This window comes from Myxocyprinus asiaticus, chromosome 12 (genome assembly GCF_019703515.2).
Source record: "Myxocyprinus asiaticus isolate MX2 ecotype Aquarium Trade chromosome 12, UBuf_Myxa_2, whole genome shotgun sequence".
Lineage (NCBI taxonomy): Eukaryota > Metazoa > Chordata > Actinopteri > Cypriniformes > Catostomidae > Myxocyprinus > Myxocyprinus asiaticus.
Window position 1 is genome coordinate 45,869,674 of NC_059355.1, and position 21,216 is coordinate 45,890,889.

The following is a 21,216-nucleotide window of genomic DNA, read 5'->3' on the forward strand; positions in this document are numbered from 1 at the left end:
CCATCAGACTCCAGTTGTTAAATCAATGTTTTCAGAAGTAATATGATAGGTGTGGGTGAGAAAAATATCAATATTTAAGTCCTTTTCACTATAAATTCTCCTCCCTGCTCAGTCAACCTCCATTTAAATTTTCACAGTCTTCTTCTTGTGTTTTTGGTGATTCACATTCATCCAGCATATCGCCCCCTACTGGGCAGGGAGAATAATTTATGATAAAAAACAAAATTACTTAAATACTGATCTGTTTCTCACCCACACCTATAATATCACTTCTGAAGATATGGATTAAACCACTGGAATCTTATGGATTACTTTTATGATGACTTTATGTGCTTTTTGGAGCATCAACATTTTGTCACCCATTCACTTGCATTGTATGGACTTACAGAGCAGAACTATTCCTCTAAAAATCTTCATTTGTTTTCTGCAGAAGAAAGAAAGTCATACACATCTGGGATGGCATGAGGGTGAGTAAATGATGAAAGAAGTTTCATTTTTGGGTGAACTATCCCCTTAAAAACACCTGTCCTTAACTAAAGCTCAATGAATCAGGAGGACAAAAAAAGCAATGGCAAATCAGACAGGTGAGCCAAGACTCCTGCAAAAACCTTTGCTGCCCTCAAGTCATGTCAGAATTGATAGTATTTACGAGTTGAACATACATGAACGCCACCACTATTTCATAATAACCAGTGGGGAAAAAAGGATGTATGCTGTCTTCAAGTGCCCCTGGGAGTTTGGACGATGTAATTACGATGTGGTAATGAGCAGTATGAGCTGACAGCTTGCACAGCAAAAACTACATTTGACTATGTTTACAGAGCAGCAGAATACAGTTGTCACGTCCTGTTAAAGTGTTGACACAGTTCGGTTATAAGGTTCAGTGACGTGAAGCTAATTTTTTGCTTTGGATCTATTATTTTACTCAAAATACATAAAAAATGCAATTCATTCAAAACAATTACTGGAATACACCTCTACTATAATGAGCACATTTACAGGTAATGAGTTCTAAGTCATTTTGACAATTTTTGACACTTAAGACCCTCATGACTGTGTGATTTATTTATTTCTGATTTTATTTATTTATTTATTTATACATTTTTGGGACAAATGGAATAGCCGGACCCTGAGAAAACTTTTTGATATTTGTGACAACAAATAACCATTATATTTGTATGTATATATTTATATACTGTATGTACTGTATATGTACTGGATGGATGAATTTATGGATGGATGGATGCCTTGATGGTTACACCACTTAACACAAGTCATTAAATACATTTTATGTATTTAATGTATATACAAGTTGCTATTTTTTTATTTTATTTTTTTTTTAAATGCATGCAACCATAAAGAAGCCATATCCCACATGCAATGTGCTCGACTTGACCCTCAATTCCTTTTCCCCTCTTTCTTGATTATTTGATCAGACTCCCAAGAGTTATGACATTTTAACACAAAATGTAATTAAAAATGATAACTGGACACTACTCACATATAATGTGATGAGTTAATGTAACAACAATGTAGCAAGTATGAAATGTTTATCATGGAATTGCATGGACAACGGAGTATTCAGTAAGCTAGTATTTAATTGCGAACATAGCCAGAGACTGCTTTATTTATTACTAGCTTTGCATATTGTTTTGCTGGTTTAGTCAAACCCCATCATGTACGCACCAAAACACAGATTTTTGTCCAATGTCAAGATCTGAGTTAAAATAATTGATTCAGTTATTTCTTCCATTAAAAGAATTGTTAATCAAGGTGTACATCACAAACAGCCAGTTCTTTCTGCAAACCTGTGAACCAAATGTAATTAACCTTTAACACATGCTACATGACAGAAAATCACTGCATTAGTAACATTCAACATCAAGAACTCTTAATTAAGTTTTTTGCTTGCAGGAAAAAAATAAGCTATATTATTTTAGACACAAACATGCGCTGAACTGTTAACATGGAATGCAAAAATTACAAAAGAAAAAGACATTTCCAGAAATACTGTTAAAAAAGATGATTCAGTGATTTCATTAACCGCTAAAACAATAAGAATACATTGGCTTTCAAGAAACCGGCAAAAAAAATTCCAAGTAATTCTCTTAGTAATGGATTCTTTGGGCATCAGCATGTATAATGAGTTACATTTTTAATTTAATTAGAATGGCTCACAATAACAAGGGGGCAAAAGGTAAAATTTTAATACACATAAGGTCACCTGAAGAACAGTGGCAAGCTGGCATTTTACTTTTCAAGCCACATCAGTGATGCCCAAGCATTTTGTAATGAGTTTAATGGCTTTGGTAAGAAAATCTAGACTCTACCAAAGTGTATAGATGGAGCAGTGATCCATTGGCATGAACAGACAGATCTGACTCAGCTTAAATCAGTGGCATCACTAATAATAGCCCCAATTTTAGATGTGTGGGAAGGGTTATTTACCCAACATAATCATACAGGAAGTCGGCATGTTCTTTACAAAAGTTTTGGTACCGTAAGATTGCTGCATTATGCTGACTCACCAACAAACGGCATCTCATATCAGAGGCTGAGTTCAGAATGGTATACTACCATACTGCTCATACACCGATCAGCCACAACATTAAAACCACCTGCCTAATATTGTGTAGGGCCCCCTCATGCCACCAAAACAGCGCCAACCCGTATCTCAGAATAGCATTCCAAGATACTATTCTTCTCACCACAATTGTACAGAGCAGTTATCTTAGTTACTGTAGATTTGTCAATTCGAACTGGTCTGGCCATTCTCTGTTGACCTCTCTCATCAACAAGGCATTTCCGTCCACAGAACTGCCGCTCACTGGATGTTTTTTGTTGTTGGCACCATTCTGAGTAAATTCTAGAGACTGTTGTCACCAACAATCATGCCACGGTCCAAATCACTGAGTTCGCATTTTTTCCCCCATTCTGATGGTTGATGTGAACATTAACTGAAGCTCCTGACCTGTATCTGCATGATTTTATGCACTGCACCGCTGCCAAATGATTGGCTGATTAGATAATCGCACGTATGATTGTTGGTGCCAGATGGGCTGGTTTGAGTATATCTGCAACTGCTGAACTCCTGGGATTTTCACACACAATATGGTTAAAATAATTATATTATTGTGAATTATTAAAAAGATTTCTGTTACACAATCCTCCAATTTCACAACTGTCCAGAGCTGTTACCGCGCACAGCACAAAGGTACGACACTTAGCAGTGGTCAAAAAGGATTTCCAAAACAACTTTTGGATTATAAACTCAGCGACTTTGGCGTTTGTCAAAATACAGTAGGTAATTCGGCCAGGAATTTTCTCGCAGGAGGTTGAAGAAAAACTCTGACATTTCGGATTCGAATAGCAATAAATTCACTGACTACCCCCTGTAAATGCTGGAATTACCTCAAGTACCCATGTAAAATAACTGCCTTAGGCTATTGCCATATAATGTAACAAGGGGTGCTAAAGTCAACTGATTTCAGTAATAGACTTATCTCTGTGTAAAAAATAAAATAATAATGCTGCCACCTTTCTACGGTCATTTTTGAGCTGTTATATTTATTTATTTATTTAGTTTTAATGCCATGTCAGCAACCAGGCTATTCACATGGCAAACAAAGGTTCATCAATAAGTATTTACAATATTAAACAAGACACTTAAAATTAATACAAGATAAAAACTGTAAAATCTGTTCAGATGGTACTTTTTAAAATATCTATTAAACAAGTCTCTGTATAAAAGCGCTGTTTGATAGTTCCAAAAGTTTTACAGTTCAATAAAATGTGCTTGATGGTCACAGGGGTTTGGCAAGGTATACATATGGGAGGATCTTCACCAGTCAGTAAAAACGCATACGTTAGTCTTGAATGGCCCAGTCAGCATCTGGTAAACCATTTTTGAGCTGTAGTTTCATTGCACTCCATCATAATTGATTACTCCACAATTACTGATCCATTGCATTTAATAGTTTGGCTATATCATCATTTATGTTTATCATCCTTTATTAACAAAATTGAAAATTGCAGCTAGGGACGTTTCAGAAATTTAGCTGATTTGACATTAAATAACCTAATTGGTTGTGCATGTGCATTTGTGTGTGTGTGTGTGTGTGTGTGTGTGTGTGTGTGTGTGTGTTGGAAGATGAATCCAACAGGAACAGGATTAGAGCCATAATTCAGCCTGAAATTGTTGTGTCATTAGAAAGGTATTGACCCCTATGGTGAAAAATAATGCAAGGTTAATAATTAAGGAGGAGAAAGTGGATTTACTGTATCTCCAGCCACCTATTCCATGCAATAACATTGCTTATTTACTTCTTGTGAAAAGGGAAGTTTATCAAAGCAAAGCTAATCAATCTGAGAATCTCTTTACTTTATTGCCTACAGTCTATGGATAGACCTGCATGACAGAAGACCAAGAATTCATATCTAAACCCAGTTAAAATGCAAATATTGGCATCCCGACTTTGTATTACATTGTAGGTTTGTTCACTATGACTGTGCAGTGCTGGCAGAAAACGTCAGTGACAGCGAATTCCAAAGGACATTTTTACGTCCTTGAAGAGAACTGCGGAAAGGGAACACTATTCATAGGGTCATTCCAGACGAAAGTTAGCAATAAGGTCCCTTCCACAAGGCCATTAAAGTGCACACAGTAGTCACTTTAAAGGTTTTATAACTCTTTAGCAGCTTGGTTCTAAAGTTCCACTGTCTCTTTATGTTCCAAAGGCCTGATAGAATGATTCACACAAGCCTCCAGCAGTGGCTTCATGCATTGTCTTACAACAACAAGGACATCATGTCATCAACCCCAGAATCATGCTCTCCATCTAGACATCCAGTCCCATCGTGCTGTGGCCCAGCTGTGTCAATCTTTTACACCTTATTAACCACAGCTAATGAAGCCAACACTAATGCTAATAAGCAAATATGGTGACCTCATTAACTTAAAGCTATGTATGTGGTAGATCAACAGCGGAGAATCCAAAAGTTCATATTTGATAAATGGCTACAGATGTTGTGGGGTGATACGGTCATACTGAAGAAGAAAATATAAGGGATAGGACTACAAATAGAGCAAAGGATATTATGAAATTCTTGAAAATGGTTATGAAGTTTGAGTCAAGATACAACAGTTTTTTTCCATGTGATATGTGATTAAGGCCAGATCGGGTCGAACATGCTTAACATGCGTTTTTGCATTACTGTGACGGTAACAAACCTCAGTACTCAAGGGGGCGATAGAGTTCATTTCAAAAGTCTGTGCCATTAACCTGGATGTGTTTTTCTTTTACTTGTTCAGCAAATATTCTCTTCAAACTCTCCCACCACCATGACAGTAGTTGACTTGAAAGAAAACAAACTCACCGAAGTTGTGGACAGTTCTTTGTTACTGTGTTATGTTATGAATTGTGCACTGACACATTTTGGAATGCAACAATGCACAAAAATCAAACATGTATCTTTAGAGGTGGGGGCAACGTTGATCGTTTCGCCATTAGTCCGTAGGGCAGAGTGCCTCTTGATCGTTTTGCTGTCAGTCAAAGGAGGGTGCATCAGAAGTTTCTTGGGTGGCTCGAGGCAAATGGGGCAATGCCCCTATCAATGTCTTCAGAAGCTATATAATAGGTGTGGGTGAGAAACAGATCAACATTTAAGTCCATTTTTACTATAAAAGTCACTTTCACATTCATTTTTTTTTTTTTTTTTTTTTTTTTTTTTTGGCGATTCACATTCTTTGTGCATATTGCCACCTATTGGTCAGGGCTGGTCAGAGGTGGTGATTTATAATTAAAAAAAGGACTTAAATATTGGACTGTTTCTCACCAACCTATCACATCGCTTCAGATGACATGGATTTAACCACTGGAGTCATTTGGATTACTTTTATACTGCCTTTAAGTGCTTTTGGAACTTTCTCTGCATCACAAATTAAGATTTTGTGCAGCATTGTATGGACCTACAGAGCTCAGAAATACTTCTAATAAAATCTTCATTTGTGTTCTGCGGAAGAAAGAAAGTCATCATTTTCATTTTTGGGTGAACTATTCCTGTTCGAAATGGAGCTTTTATACTCAAATTGTTTTTTCAATTTCATAACAAAAATCCATTTAATTGAATTAAGTAATCTTTAATGAAATACAATTAAAGAAATTTGTTCAAAATGGAACACAGTTCAACTTGCTGGAATTTCATTTGAATTTGAAAAGCGTAAATCTTATTAACAGGCTTAAAACATTTTTGAGTGTATAACGACATGAGCTCAATCATAAATTCAAGTTATGACATGGTTCTCTTAATACCCATGTAAATATTATGTTAACTGTCGCATACCCTGGAAATTTTAATGTGAATGTATGTGCTCACATGTCCTTGAATATATGTGGCATTGAGAGGTGTACTGAGAACTATTTTTCTCATACATGTATCTGTCTGCAAGAGAGAAAAAGACAGAGAGACTGGCTTGCTCTGTCTGTTCTGTAGGCCCAACGCCAGACTTTGAGTAAAGTTAGACACTGGGAGCAACAGTCAGTACGTTCATAATGTATGAACGTATGAAACGGCAATGTCAGACTGATTACGATGAATATGACAGACAGAATGAAACAGATTATGTTAAAGAGTCCGAGATCTTGGCAACATGTTTGGCAGAACTATGAGGTGAAACCGAAGTCATTTGTCCTCTTGTCTAGCGTGAAACTTAAATATTGTTTATCCTGATCTATTAAACTTAGTCTTAGAAAAATGCAATCTTTCAAAAGGCATTCCACCATTTCCAATATCATATTTATTGTGCTTATCATTTTAGATGAGAAATGTGTAAAAATGTGTACGATTCATTTAAGGAATGGAAATGCCTTAAGAGATAAGAATGTCTGAAAAATATGTTGCAACAAGGGGCACAGCTATGTTTATTTTCATTTTTATTATTATTAAAAAATAAATAAACCTTGTTGTGTGTACAATGCAATCTAAGGGGAGGATAGGGAAATTTTGCTCTAAGCTAATACTATTGTAAAGTCTTGATTGATAACATTTTAATAATGTGTGTTTGGAATCACATCCCCGCTGGTGAGGTGTTCCTCACTAGGTGAGCAGAGAAATAATTTTCAAATTTGTCAGCATCCATATCATTATGATCTAATTATTATGGTATAAATTAATCATCTGTTATTTACTATGATATTCCTGTCTGTCTAGATACATGTAGCCATGTTCAGCACAGCTGACGATGCTCAGTCAGTAATTAAGAATTCAAAACATTAGCCAAAGCAGATTGTTCAAAAATGTATCTTTACAGTATTGCCAAGCCAACCACATGCAAATACTAACACAATCTGACCTGAAACTCAATCTGATCTTTCCAACTCAGATGACCATAGGCTGCGTCCCAATTCACATTCTTATGGTATGCACTACAAGTCCATTCTTTTGAGAGTGTAGTAAAACAGTATAATGACCTAGACACATTAGTGACCTAAAAATAGTGCAGAATTTTGATATCATCCAGGCATTTTTGACTTTCTATATCCACTGTATGCTTTTGGGGAGCCTGATCCCTTGAAAATTACGTGACCGTGGCAACATTTTTGCAAAATGATATTAAATGTTTCTTTACACGTATTGTGGGAGTTTCGAGATGAAATGTCCACTGAGTTGTTCTAAAAGCGAATAAAAATGTTCTCCCAAACAGATGAGGTTTTTAAAGTTCATTATGCGCTATAGAGTTTTGATGTCATAAGATATCATTGTGTGAGGAACAGGGCAAAAAGTAACTGGTAAAATGTTGTAAATGGTTGTTGTAGCACCTCTAGTGTTTTCACCAGGAAAGTCTCCTGATATGTACCACGAGACACTAAAAATAATTTTGCTAAAATGTAGTATAATGCGTTTCTATGAGACCAGGTTGCTTTTGCGGTGCACTAATTCTTATCTCGCATACTAGTGTCAGTGTCATACCAGTGGGTGTTTTAAAGCTTAAACAGCTTTAAAGGGCTATTATCGCTTAGGACAGTGGTTTACTCACCTTTGCCCCGGTCTTCTCAGGGTAATATCACTGGGACTGATCCTGACTAGAGGTGCTATATTTCACCCCCAACACACAAGCAACAGTCACTATCTGCGCCAAGCCGCTAGCTAGAGATAATGCGTCTTTACATCCCTTACCAAAACCTGAATGCCTCACTCTCTTAAGACCGTCTGATTGATTGTCTCTGGTCTGGCAGAGGCAGATAGCAAGACGTACAGGTTCTTATCAGGGCTAAGCCAGAGGGATATTAATCATGGCATCTGTCATTCAGTTTGAGTTGGGCTAAGGATCTTAGTTAGTATTTAAATACAACACTTTCATTATATTTAAGGAAAATCTAGAACCTTCTTTGCAAACGTTCCATAATTCTTCATTAAGGGGGGGCATAGTTCTAAAACAATTGGAGGAACAATCTAGAACTCTGGTGGATACATGAGAAGGTGATACTGGGATCTAGACTGTTTATTTGTTTTCCAAAGAATATACATGAACAACCATAAATGCATTGCGGCATTCTGAATTTTTTTTTTTTTTTTTTTTTTTTTTAATTGACAAACTCTACAAAAATGTTTAACTCAAAATATTAAGAGGCAAACACACACCAATTGCCACATTTTGGCTTTCGCACAAACATTTTACCACGGTAAAGGGGTTTTAGGAGTTCTATTCCACGTCACACATCTAACTATACCTCTTACCTGAGGTAAAATAACTTTAACATACAATCTTTTTACTTCAGTTACTACACCCTAAACCTAACCCCAACATTGGAGTGTTTAGATGTTAATCAAGGCTTTTAATGAAGCTATTATTTAGGCATTTATGAAGCTGTTTTCACAATATATGTCACATTAGTTTTTTGCCATTTTATAACAAAACCTGACCCACACACTCTGTCTTAAAAGCTACTGAACTACTTTGCAGTTTACTGCGTACAGTACATAGGCAGCAATCATAACTAAAATGGAAAATTATAGGTGATAGGCAGTTATTCCATGTGCCACAAAAATAGTGTTTGCCATGTCAAAAGCACAGGACTCTCAACAAACAATTGACTTTGATAGGTTTGATGTTAGCATGTTGCTAAGCTAACACTTGATACTGTAATGGAGCACAACCGTCTTGTTCCGGAAGTTAAAATCCCATTTGTTTTTTCCATAGGGGAATTGATTATTAACGATAACTTATAAACCTTTAAAGACAGACCAGCTGTGAGCTCTGAGGTTGTTAATTGATGGCACATGCTTCTGCTGAAGACATCAGTCCACATTATTTCAACTAAGTAAAAAAATCAATTAAAAAAAGTTGTTTAATAGCAGAATTCCTGGTTAAGAAATACACTACCCTTGATCCTGAAGAGAAACAATCCACCAGTCAGAGAACTGCGGACAACAGTGCGCCAAAAGAGCTCTGCAGTGACCGGCCACTCCCATGACACACTGCGAATAATGCAAGAGTCAGTCTCCCTACAATCTCAAACTACTTATTTACAGTATATGTATATATCTGAATATTTTGCAATAAAATTCAAACATACTATCAACTTTAAGCCGATAGTTTAAAATGTTTCCATTGTTTTAATTCAATGAAATCATTCGCAACGCTTTATGGTATTGTAGTTCATTCTCCCCCATAAAATAACTTTTGTCTTTTTTTACGATTTTCAAATATTTTTTGCTTCAAATCAAAGTTTGTAATGTTATGATTCACCTAGGAGCTGGCTAGTTTGGTTCATGGATTAGAACTCTTTTATGAAGGATTTTATGAAATCCCAATGGGAAAACAATGGATGGGAAAATACTTCTGTAACCAAGACGACTGAAAAAGTGGGCAGGCACTGTTGTGCTCTATTGTCGTAAAAAAATACATAGCACTCACAAATATTGTTTAAAATTAGTTTCAATCAGATTTAACTATAAATATTGTTGAATATCTTAGTATCTTAGAAAGCAGCATACAACCTTTTGGAACACCCTTTACATCTATAGCATCCCTAAGATGCTTAAAATACTGTTTAGGCAGCTAAGTTTTGAAACAAATCTACACAAACATACTCCCTCTCTCTTTCAAACTCATATCCGCAGACAAGCTGTCCATTTCAAATATAGGCTACCCACACTACTGCAAAACTTCATCCAGCTTTCATTTCTCACACATGTTCCCTCACAGTGTTCCCCGGCTCTATAAACATTCTCTCTGTGGAGCCCATTTGACATCCCATATCCGTCAGCCGCCACCTCGCTCTAAGATATCTGTTCTTTATTAAACCGGTTTCTTTCACGCCGTCTGCGTCGATACCGGTGATTAGATCGCACCACATGAGCAACTTTCTTCTGTTACTGCCATCTGCATCAATATGAAAATTGCAGCTGAAATGAAGCAGCTGGGAGTTCGTTTTCCTCGTGTATTCCGCCCCCTGGTAGAAGACTCATTTATTCCGTCTGTTTGTCTCACAGAAGGCTGCGAGGAGAATGCACGTCACAGTTAAACACTGGTGCAACGGGGTGTAGCATTATGACAGTGCAGCAGGGTCGGAGAAACAATAAACATTCTGCAAAAGCACAGTTAATGTATAGAAATGTGGAAATATCACACAAAGGCACAAAAAAGTTGTGAAAAGAATGAAGGCGTGTATTTTTTCATATTTCTGGTTAATAGTTTTAACTATCATCTAATATTAGTAAACACTGAAATACCATGTAACAGCATGGTATTCTTTGAAGTACATTGGATTTCCAAGTAAATACCATGGTTTATGAGTATGGTAATAATGTAATAACATGGTATTTTTAATACCTTGTTTTTTGGACATGTACATGGTAATAATTAAATAGCATGGTATATGATTTTTGGACATGTACCATGGTAATATCATGGTATCCTTTGAAGTCCATTGGAGTACCATGTAAATACCATGGCATGTGAATATGGCAATCATTTAGTGCCATCGTAGCCTACATATCCATAACATGTTTTTTACCATGTGCCATGGTAACAGCATGTAATTCTTTGAAGTACCTTGGAGTACCATGTCAATACTATATTTTGAAAGTGGAAAGCATTTAGTGCCATCGTACATATCACTACCACATTTATTTTTACCATGTACCATGGTAACAGCATGGCATTCTTTGTAGTACCTGGGAGTATTATGTAAATACTAGGGTATATGTGATGAGGAGGAGGGTGTAGCCGGGCTGTGAGGGTGCACGGCCGGTGCTGAATCAGATGTTCAGCAGGAGAGTGAGATAAAGGGGGGCCGGAGACGCCAGTTCGAGAGAGAGAGAGCTGCATGCGGCCGCGCTGCATGTGTGTGTGTTTGTTTTATGTTGAGTTTTACCATTAAACTTTACATTGACTGTTCAGCCAGTTCCCGCCTCCTCCTTGCCCAACCTTTAACTGTTACAGTGGTGCCAAAACCTGGGAGGGAGGAGCGATGCACTGTCGCGGAGTCCTCGCCGCTGCCATCCACCAGGGGAGCAGCCGGGGCCGTCTGCTTGGGGAAGGAGGGGGTCGCTGCCAGCCACCGAAAGCCAGAGGAACCACTGCCGTCAATTGAGAAGGGGAGGAGCAGTTCCGTCCACCAGGGGTCAGAGGGCTCGCTGCCATCCACCGGGGGAGGAGTGAGCTGTTGTCCGCTAGAGGGCAGAAGTGCGGTTGAGGACCGGGCGACAGCATGTCTAGGGAACCGGCAGGCAAGTTTTCACTCTCTCTCTTCTCTCACTCTCTCTCTCTCTCTCTCTCTCTCTCTCTCTCGCTCACTTTTCCACCGGCTGACAGAATGGCCGGAAGGGCAGCGTCTCCCCTCCAGAGATGGGGGGGGAGTAGGTCAGTCCGGTGGCGCCCCGGCCTGAATCGGGCGGGGGAGGAGTGTGACGAGGAGAAGGGCATGGCCGGGCCGTGAGGGTGCACGACCGGCGCTGAATCAGCAGATCAGCGGGAGAGCGAGATAAAGGGGAGCCGGAGACGCCAGTTTGAGAGAGAGAGACGCACGCGGCCATCATTTAGTACCATGGTATATATTAAAGTTCCACTGTACAGTGATACATGGATGTCACGTTCTTTGAATTCAGATCTGAATTTTTAACTTTTGTACCTAATTTCTAAAATCTAATTCTCAAATATATTTGTGAGTTCCTGTGTGGGAATAATCTTTTAATGACCAGTGAATGGCTCTTCATTTTTGCATTTCATTGCCATGGAGATGGATTAATAATTGATAAGAAAAACCGTTTGTGTTCCTCAAGGATTAATGCTCGGCATGACGGAGAAGCAAAAGGATGTTTGGATGAAAGGAGAGAATCAGGTGGGATTCAAAGCAGATAAACGCCCACCCTTGCCCGCTTTTCATGTGAAAGACAAACAACCTATGTAAATGCTCCAAGGACAGTGAGCAATCCCTGAATGGAGCAGTTGATCGGCTTGCATTTATTTGAAGAAATATATATATATATATATATTTTTATTAGAAAGACGGGCTTTAGCCTATTCCTCGAATTAGCCTTCACTAACATCTGAAGGACAGAAATCCACATTTCCCTTGGCAAACTTCCAGTAGAAAAATGTTCAATACTTCAATTTATCTCAGGCGAAGTGGGACTAATCAAAACATTGTCCCTTTTTATGGTTTCATTGAAACGGTGGTTTTAAGTGGTTTTATGGTGTTAAGCGGATGTTAATTTGTGATCTCTAATGAAACAGACAGACAAAAAGTCAATCAAGGCCAGTCTGAACATTCATAGACCCGATTGTGGGCAAAATGAATAGGAGAAAAAGAACAAGGACATTAGATATGTGGAGATCGTTCAACGGAGGCAGAATTTTAAAACATCATAGACACGCCCTGGACATGAAGGCTGTTCCAAATGGAAGGCATCTTAATTATGCTGCCTCCTAAGATATCTCGTTTTGGCCAAATTTTAAGGTAGCATCGCACGTGTCCTTCCTCGGGTAGGCGATCGCAGAATGCACCATGATGAACTTGGTGGAAAAATATATCCAAGATGGCAGAGGCAGCGAGAGAAATTCCCATTATAAATATACATAATCCAATCAATACGATAAATGACAGTTCAATATGATACAAAACCGAATATTTTACCCAAACTGTCTGTGTGCTGTGCGTATTTATGCTCATTAGAGTATAGAGTCACAGACCGATTGTTTCAAAAATGGACAATAGGTAATAACTTATAATAGATAACTCAAAACTCATCATTTCAGATAAATGCAATTCATTAACATAAAAAATAAAATAAAAAGATCAGACAATCTACATGCATTCTGCCCCGGCGAACAAGATGAGTCATCAATAGTTTCATCCATTTTCCTGAAATTTTAAATACGGATCTAAGCTGATATCTGATGCATATCTGCTAATAGTTTATTTTGTCAACATATACACTATATGGACAAAAGTATTGGGACGCCTACACATTACACCTACAGGAGCTTTTATGACATCCCATTCTAAATCCATAGGCATTAATAATCCTAGGGGCAATGGTGGCTTGGCAGTTAAGGCTCTGGGTTACTGACTAGATGGTCGGGGGTTCAAGCCCCAACACTGCCAAGATGCCACTGTTGGATCATTGAGCAAGGCCCTTGACCTCATCTGCTCCAGGCTGTGTATGTGTGTATATATATATATATAAACAAACTTTAAAATAATTTTTAGAAGTATACAAGTAGGATTAACATTATGGGTAATGTCAAAAATTTAGCTTGTTTAACACAACAATTATTTTACATTTACGGGAAATTATTTACGTGACCCATCACATTTCATTGTATTTGATTTAAATATTTATGTTTCCTCTTATTTATTATGTCAGTTATGTACATTTGGGGTGTTCTAGATTACATTTTATGTTGTTTAGCTCATATTTATTAACTAAAAACTATTAATACATAGTTTTGTTTTGTTTTGTTTTTTCCAGTGAATTTCTGGCAACCACAGCCTATTTTTATTTTACAGTGCTCTTACTGTATGTCAACAATTATCTCATTTATCTTTGTATTTTATTAAAATTTAGGAGAAAAAAATTGAGGCAGTTGATTCTTGAATGATCCATTATTGAGAACTCTGACAGAGCAACCTCAAGTCTAATCAATAAAATTTTCCTCTGTGTAGGCATTTGTTTTAGTAAATTTAGCAATTTTAGTAAATTACTCTGGCTTTTAATGTTAGATTATGAATTGTGAGGATACAGCCAGCTGACTACAGTACAGCGTCAATATTTTAAAACATCAATGTATGTATCATTAATACAAAATATATCTTAGAAACAGACAAATGTTACAAATATACCCATGTTACTTTACACAAGATTCATTGGTAGATATTTAACAGTTAGATTAAGCTGAGATGTAATGACCACCATAACTTGCCATGGGGGAAAATATTATAATTTTTTTGGCCTTGGTGAATTAAATAGAATATATGCAGTGTCTTAGACACTTTTTGATTGAAATATCTCCTGTTTCAATTATAATGAAACCACTTCAAATTGCACCACAAACTGTCTGCCATCCATCACTAGATAGATGGTGAAGGGTGTTTTTAATTTCATTTTAGTTTTAAGTTAATTTGGAGTGGTAAGCAGAGAGACAGGTAAATTTAAAATCAGAGACAAAGCTAATCCCTTTAACCGCACAGTGCATGTCTGCATGTTTTCCATCTCATCAAAAATATCACCCACTGAAGTGACAAGGCAGGTGAGATTGAAATGTCATGCATGATTTATGGAGCCTTTTCATGTAACACTGTTTACATTACAGTACGGTTTTATCTGTGAATTCAGCTCCACTGCTTTGCCACCCACTGAGAAGTAAATGACAGTGTGAACTGGCGATTCTGACTGGAGAAGAGCCGTGGCCCTGCTCACATATTCAAGCATAAAAGTTATTGCCGTTTGTTGATGAGGATGTTCTTCTAACAAATAAAAATAATAACGACAACAACTAAAAGCTGACCGCAAGAAATCAGTTGCTAAATTAGTTGCTAAACATTTCATAATAAAGCTGATGATAAATAGCTATGTTCCAACTAGTCTCAGCCTCAGACAGCACGCCCACAGTCTGTGTACTAACCGTCTGACGCTTATAGCACACAAAATTGGAAACGCTTTCTCAGTCTAGTCAGACCAAATCTGATTTGCTGACTTCTACAGAATTTCCAAGAGCTTAGTTTGTGCTGGTCCGGGTGGAAGCACAAGTCGAGTTCACAAGGTTCTGTGTTGATACAGTGAGCACTTTTGAGGACTAAATAGTCACAGAATTTGCCCAAGTTTGCCAGATTAGTCACATCAACTCTTTTAGAGATTTTCAGCCTTTGGTTTGAGGCACGTAGCAGAAAGTAAAGCAGATATCCATGAGCAGAGCTGTATATTCTGCTTTTTTTACTTAGTTATGTCTGTGAAATACTCAGTAATGAGGTTTTGTGCTGTACTTATACTCGCTACACATTTTTCGCTATTTTCCTGTGTGTTTTTTGTGCAATCGCTCACAGAGACTCGCTCGCCATTATGTAAATTATTTATTTTCCCATGCCATTCTTTTATTATTGTATGAGCCTTCTCCGATAACCCCACAACTAAACATCACGTAATGACAGACCCGACTGTGACTGGTCGCTTTACATGTCAGTTAAATAGCTTTTCCTGCCTAAGTGGGTGGCTCTTTGCCAATGTTAGCTGCAATAGACCCCAGACCTTTGCTGTTAAGTCAAAGGTCTGGCTACGCGAGACTATGTTGCAACAAACCAGCTAATGAGGTTTTTTTTATGATTATTTTTTCATATTTTCCATTGCCAATTCAATTTTAAAAGGTGAAGTATATTGTTTCTGCACCAATAGTGTAAAAAAAAAAAAATAAATAAAACTTTTCCCCAAGACGTCCCCATCTGCCATTGGTCAGGTAACAGATAGTCCAGCCCCAAAACTCATGCCATTTGTTGAGCCAGTGCTGCAATGTTGGGCTGCTTGAGATGCTCAAACAATCAGCAATGTTTAATAGCACTACAGAGCCACAGTTTACACTTTTCTGAGAAAAATCAAGCTACCAATGGCTTACTCATTTGTAATCATTTCATATTATGCCCGGATATTAAAAAGTATTTTAACATCCAAAAGATTACATTTTATAAAGTTAATAGCAACTTTGAAACCCACAATGTTGTCAATTTAGCTCTTTTGTTCTTGTCTTATGTTCATATCTCATTGCACAGTTCATAAGAAACAAACAAGATTACTGCGCTGTAAATAATTTTAGTAATTTTAATGATTTTTTTGTTGTTGTTGTTGTAATAGTTAATTTAGTAACTAAGTTACCCTACTGTATACTGAGGGGAAAATATATTTAACAATACAATAAACAATGTAACTTTACTACAAAACAATGTAAAAAAAAAAAAAAATGTTTCTAAAATGTTTTTAGCAGTAAAAAGCACTTCTTGGAATAGTTCTTTATGTTCAGATGAAGTTATCGTAAATCTATCAAGATATTTATTCAGTGCAATGAGTAAATAGCAGGAGTTGAATACAGTTTGCTGTGGGTGATTTGAATGACACCACCAAATCCCAACATTTTACCCCTATGTAGAAAAGACTACATATATATATATAGATAGATAGATAGATAGCTAGATAGATATAGCACTGTGCAAAAGTTTTAGGCACTTGTGAAAAATGTTGCATATAAATAATGTCTTCATAAATAATGTCATAATTAGTTTTCATTTATTACTTAACATCATACAAAGTCCAGTAAACAAAAAAAGCTAAATCAATATTCGGTGTGACCACCTTTGCCTTTAAAACAGCCCCAGTTCTCATAGGTACACCTGGACACAGTTTTTCTTGGTTGATGGCTGTTGGCAGATAGGATGTTCCAAGCTTCTTGAAGTATTCGCCACAGTTCTTCTATCTATTTAGGGTGTCTCTTCATGTAATCCCAGACTGACTATGTTCAGCAGGGGGCTCTGTGGGGACCATGCCATCTCTTGCAGAGTGCCCTGTTTTTCTGTTCTAATCTCTTCTATTTGCAAAAGTAATGTTTGGGAGTCTAAAATGTATATTTCCTATTGACACACTAAAGCTGATGATATAAATAACCATCTTAAGACAATTGTTTTTGTGAAACATCTTATGTGCCTAAGGCTTTTGCACAGTAATGTATATATATATATATATATATATATATATATATATATATATATATATATATATATATATATATATTAGTTGTGCTCAAAAGTTTGCATACCCTGGCAGAAATTGTGAAATTTTGGCATTGATATTGAACATACGACTGATCATGCAAAAAAACTGTCTTTTATTTAAGGATAGTGATCATATGAAGCCATTTATTATCACATAGTTGTTTGGCTCCTTTTTAAATTATAATGATAACAGAAATCACCCAAATGGCCCTGATCAAAAGTTTACATACCCTTGAATGTTTGGCCTTGTTACAGACACACAAGGTGACACACACAGGTTTAAATGGCAATTAAAAGGTTAATTTCCCACACCTGTGGCTTTTTAAATTGTAATTAGTGTCTGTGTATAAATAGTCAATGAGTTTGTTAGCTCTCACGTGGATGCACCGAGCAGGCTAGATACTGAGCCATGGGGAGCAGAAAAGAACTGTCAAAAGACCTGCGTAACAAGGTAATGGAACTTTATAAAGATGGAAAAGGATATAAAAAGATATCCAAAGCCTTAAAAATGCCAGTCAGTACTGTTCAATCACTTATTAAGAAGTGGAAAATTCGGGGATCTCTTGATACCAAGCCAAGGTCAGGTAGACCAACAAAGATTTCAGTCACAACTGCCAAAAGAATTGTTCGGGATACAAAGAAAAACCCTCAGGTAACCTCAGGAGAAATACAGGCTGCTCTGGAAAAAGACAGTGTGGTTGTTTCAAGGAGCACAATACAACGATACTTGAACAAAAATGAGCTGCATGGTCGTGTTGCCAGAAATAAGCCTTTACTGCACCAGTGCCACAAAAAAGCCCGGTTACAATATGCTCGACAACACCTTGACACACCTCACAGCTTCTGGCACACTGTAATTTGGAGTGACGAGACCAAAATAGAGCTTTATGGTCACAACCATAAGCGCTATGTTTGGAGAGGGGTCAACAAGGCCTATAGTGAAAAGAATAGCATCCCCACTGTGAAGCATGGTGGTGGCTCACTGATGTTTTGGGGGTGTGTGAGCTCTAAAGGCACGGGGGAATCTTGTGAAAATTGATGGCAAGGTGAATGCAGCATGTTATCAGAAAATACTGGCAGACAGTTTGCATTCTTCTGCACGAAAGCTGTGCATGGAACCCTCTTGGACTTTCCAGAACGACAGTGACCCTAAGCACAAGGCCAAGTTGACCCTCCAGTAGTTACAGCAGAAAAAGGTGAAGGTTCTGGAGTGGCCATCACAGTCTCCTGACCTTAACATCATCGAGCCACTCTGGGGAGATCTCAAGTGTGCGGTTCATGCAAGACGACCAAAGACTTTGCATGACCTGGAGGCATTTTGCCAAGACGAATGGGCAGCTATACCACCTGCAAGAATTTGGGGCCTTATAGACAACTATTACAAAAGACTGCACACTGTCATTGATGCTAAAGGGGGCAATACACATTATTAAGAACTAAGGGTATGCAGACTTATGAACAGGGGTCATTTCATTTTTTTCATTGTTGCCATGTATTTTTTCATGAATGTGCCATTCTGTTATAACCTACAGTTGAATATGAATCCCATAAGAAATAAAAGAAATGTGTTTGCCTGCTCACTCATGTTTTCTTTAAAAATGCAAAAGTTTACAAACATTAAAAACATAAGCAAATTACTTTCAGTCATAAAACAGTCGTAGTCGTTGGCCACAATATCCTTACCTCTAGGGGTTCATTTATTCAATGTAAGACATCATGTTTTTTACCTGTTCAATCTTTACAGCTGATTTATAGCTTTGCAGCTTAACCTCACAGTGGACTCCATCTGTGTTGAGCTGAAAACCATTAGTCCAGTCAAGATGCAATACTGACTAATTGAGCTTCAATACCAAAGTTGAATGCTTGCTCTATATTAATGTTTTTAAAGTTTAGCACTTTTCATTGCATTGAACCGAAACATATCTTTCCATCTAGTAGGAGAGCATATTAATCAAGGGTTCCAGTCTAATTCAGAGTAATTGAAATGTCTATGTGGACATATTTTATTGCTCTGGGATATTAAGATAGATCTGAGCTCTGAGTCCTGAATTTAAGGGTAAGGTCAACACCTGCATGATGGCTTTAACTGCTTACTGATCACTGAGTGTTCGCATATGTAACGGGAGCTAGCTGGTACATGATAACTCTGCAGTATGTGTAAACCTCACTTCTCTGGCCTCAAGAGGTACACTAGCGACTGATGCTAGAGGCTGTAGCCTTTAGCCTCCTCGTTAGCATGCCCGCCTCCCATGCCCACTGATGCCGGTTCGAATCCCGCTCGGAGCAGGTCGAGCAGGATTGGTTACAGTGGTGCCGTGACCCGGCTGGGAGTGAGGTTTAGGGGGGAGAGTGTAATGGAAGTCAGTTGGTACGTGATAGCTGTGCGGTATGTATAAACCTTATTCCCCTGGCTTCAAAAGGCGTACTAGCGACTGACACTAGAGGCTGTAGCCTTTAGCCTCCTCATTAGTGTGCCGGAGCTATGCCAGAGACCCTGGGTCGAGCAGGACCAGTTGCACATAGCATATAAAACAAGATATCTACGTCCTACATACATTTACATTGAAGAAGCGATCAGAGCCAATTTGTAAAAAAAAAAATTCTCCCCTTTTACTACCCATTGCGCTCTAAGTCCTCATGGTGGGCGAAGTGACTCGTCTCAATCTGGGTGGCGGAGGACGAACCTCAGTTGCCTCCACATCTGAGACCGTCAATCTGCACTTCTTATCACATGGCTTGTTGAGCACGTTACCATTAGTGCATGTGGAGGCTTCACGCTATTCTCCGCGGCATCCACGCACAACTCACCACGCGCCCCACCGAGAGCGAACCACATTATAGTGACCACGAGGAGGTTACCCCATGTGACTCTACCCTCCCTAGCAACCAGGCCAATTTGGTTGCTTAGGAGACCTGGCTGGAGTCACTCAGCACACCCTGGATTCGAACTCGTGACTCCAGGGGTGGTAGTCAGTGTCTTTACTCAGTGTCTTTACTCGCTGAGCTTCCCAGGTCCCAGGACCTGAGCCATTTCTAAAGAACAGAACAATAAAAACTTGAGGGAGGGTTTTTTTGACTTGGGCCAAAAAGTAACCACCTATGTAGGAACCACTCAGAACACCTCAGCAAATACAAAGCAAAGCCCTGGCAATCACCAACAATAACATAGTATCATAGTGGCGAGTTTTGCATGGGCAAGTACCACAAACTTTTTGAGCCTGATCTCATGAAGAAAAAAAAAGTGACTGTGTCTGCATTTCGGCAAAAATTATGCGTATTGGCAGTTCCGAGGTGAAATGTCCACTGTATGGCGCTAAAAGCAAATTAAATGTTCTCCTAAACAGATGAGGATTTTAAGGTTATTGCTATATTGAGTTTTAATTAAAAAAAAACGACCTCCCTATACTCTAATCCTTAAACCTAACCCTAACTGGTAGTGTCTGTCTATTATTAAAATCTACAGTATAGGCCAATACCCTGCCTACTCAGATGTACATTTCAGGCAGCTCCATATCCCAAAATGCAACTTGATTGTGACATCACAGCAAATCTCGCTTAATCAACCCTCATCTAGAACACCCTAGCAACCACACAGCAATGCACAAGCAACCACACAGATCATCCTAGTATCATGTTTGGGCAAGCACTGCTTACATTTTCAACAGAAAATGTAAAAATCCAGTTGGTTTCCAAGAGTTCCACAAGAACAAAATAAATATACTTAATAACTGAATCATTTACCTCAGGCCTTGGTTTTGTTGAGGCAAATAAAAAATTAAATGTTTGAGGCAAATAAAATAGCACAGTTAGGATTGTGTCTGAATGCCCCTTGCAGACCTGCCCAATATTATTAATGTGATAAGCACAGCGATAACAGTGAAATTATTAGAGATACCATCAGCCCATACTGCAGGGCTGCAAGTGTGAAAACTAGCAGACTTTCAGTCATGTGATTCGC

At 38.1% G+C, this 21,216-nt stretch overlaps 1 protein-coding gene across 1 annotated transcript in view; it reads left to right on the plus strand.

Moving 5' to 3' along the window:
- Positions 1–447: 447 nt before the first annotated feature.
- LOC127448893 (RIPOR family member 3-like) overlaps positions 448–21,216 on the plus strand; it is a 241,818-nt gene continuing 221,049 nt past the window's right edge. The window contains exon 1 of the mRNA XM_051711823.1: positions 448–467. The gene's annotated coding sequence lies outside the window, so the exon portion shown is untranslated. The remainder of the gene's footprint in view (positions 468–21,216) is intronic.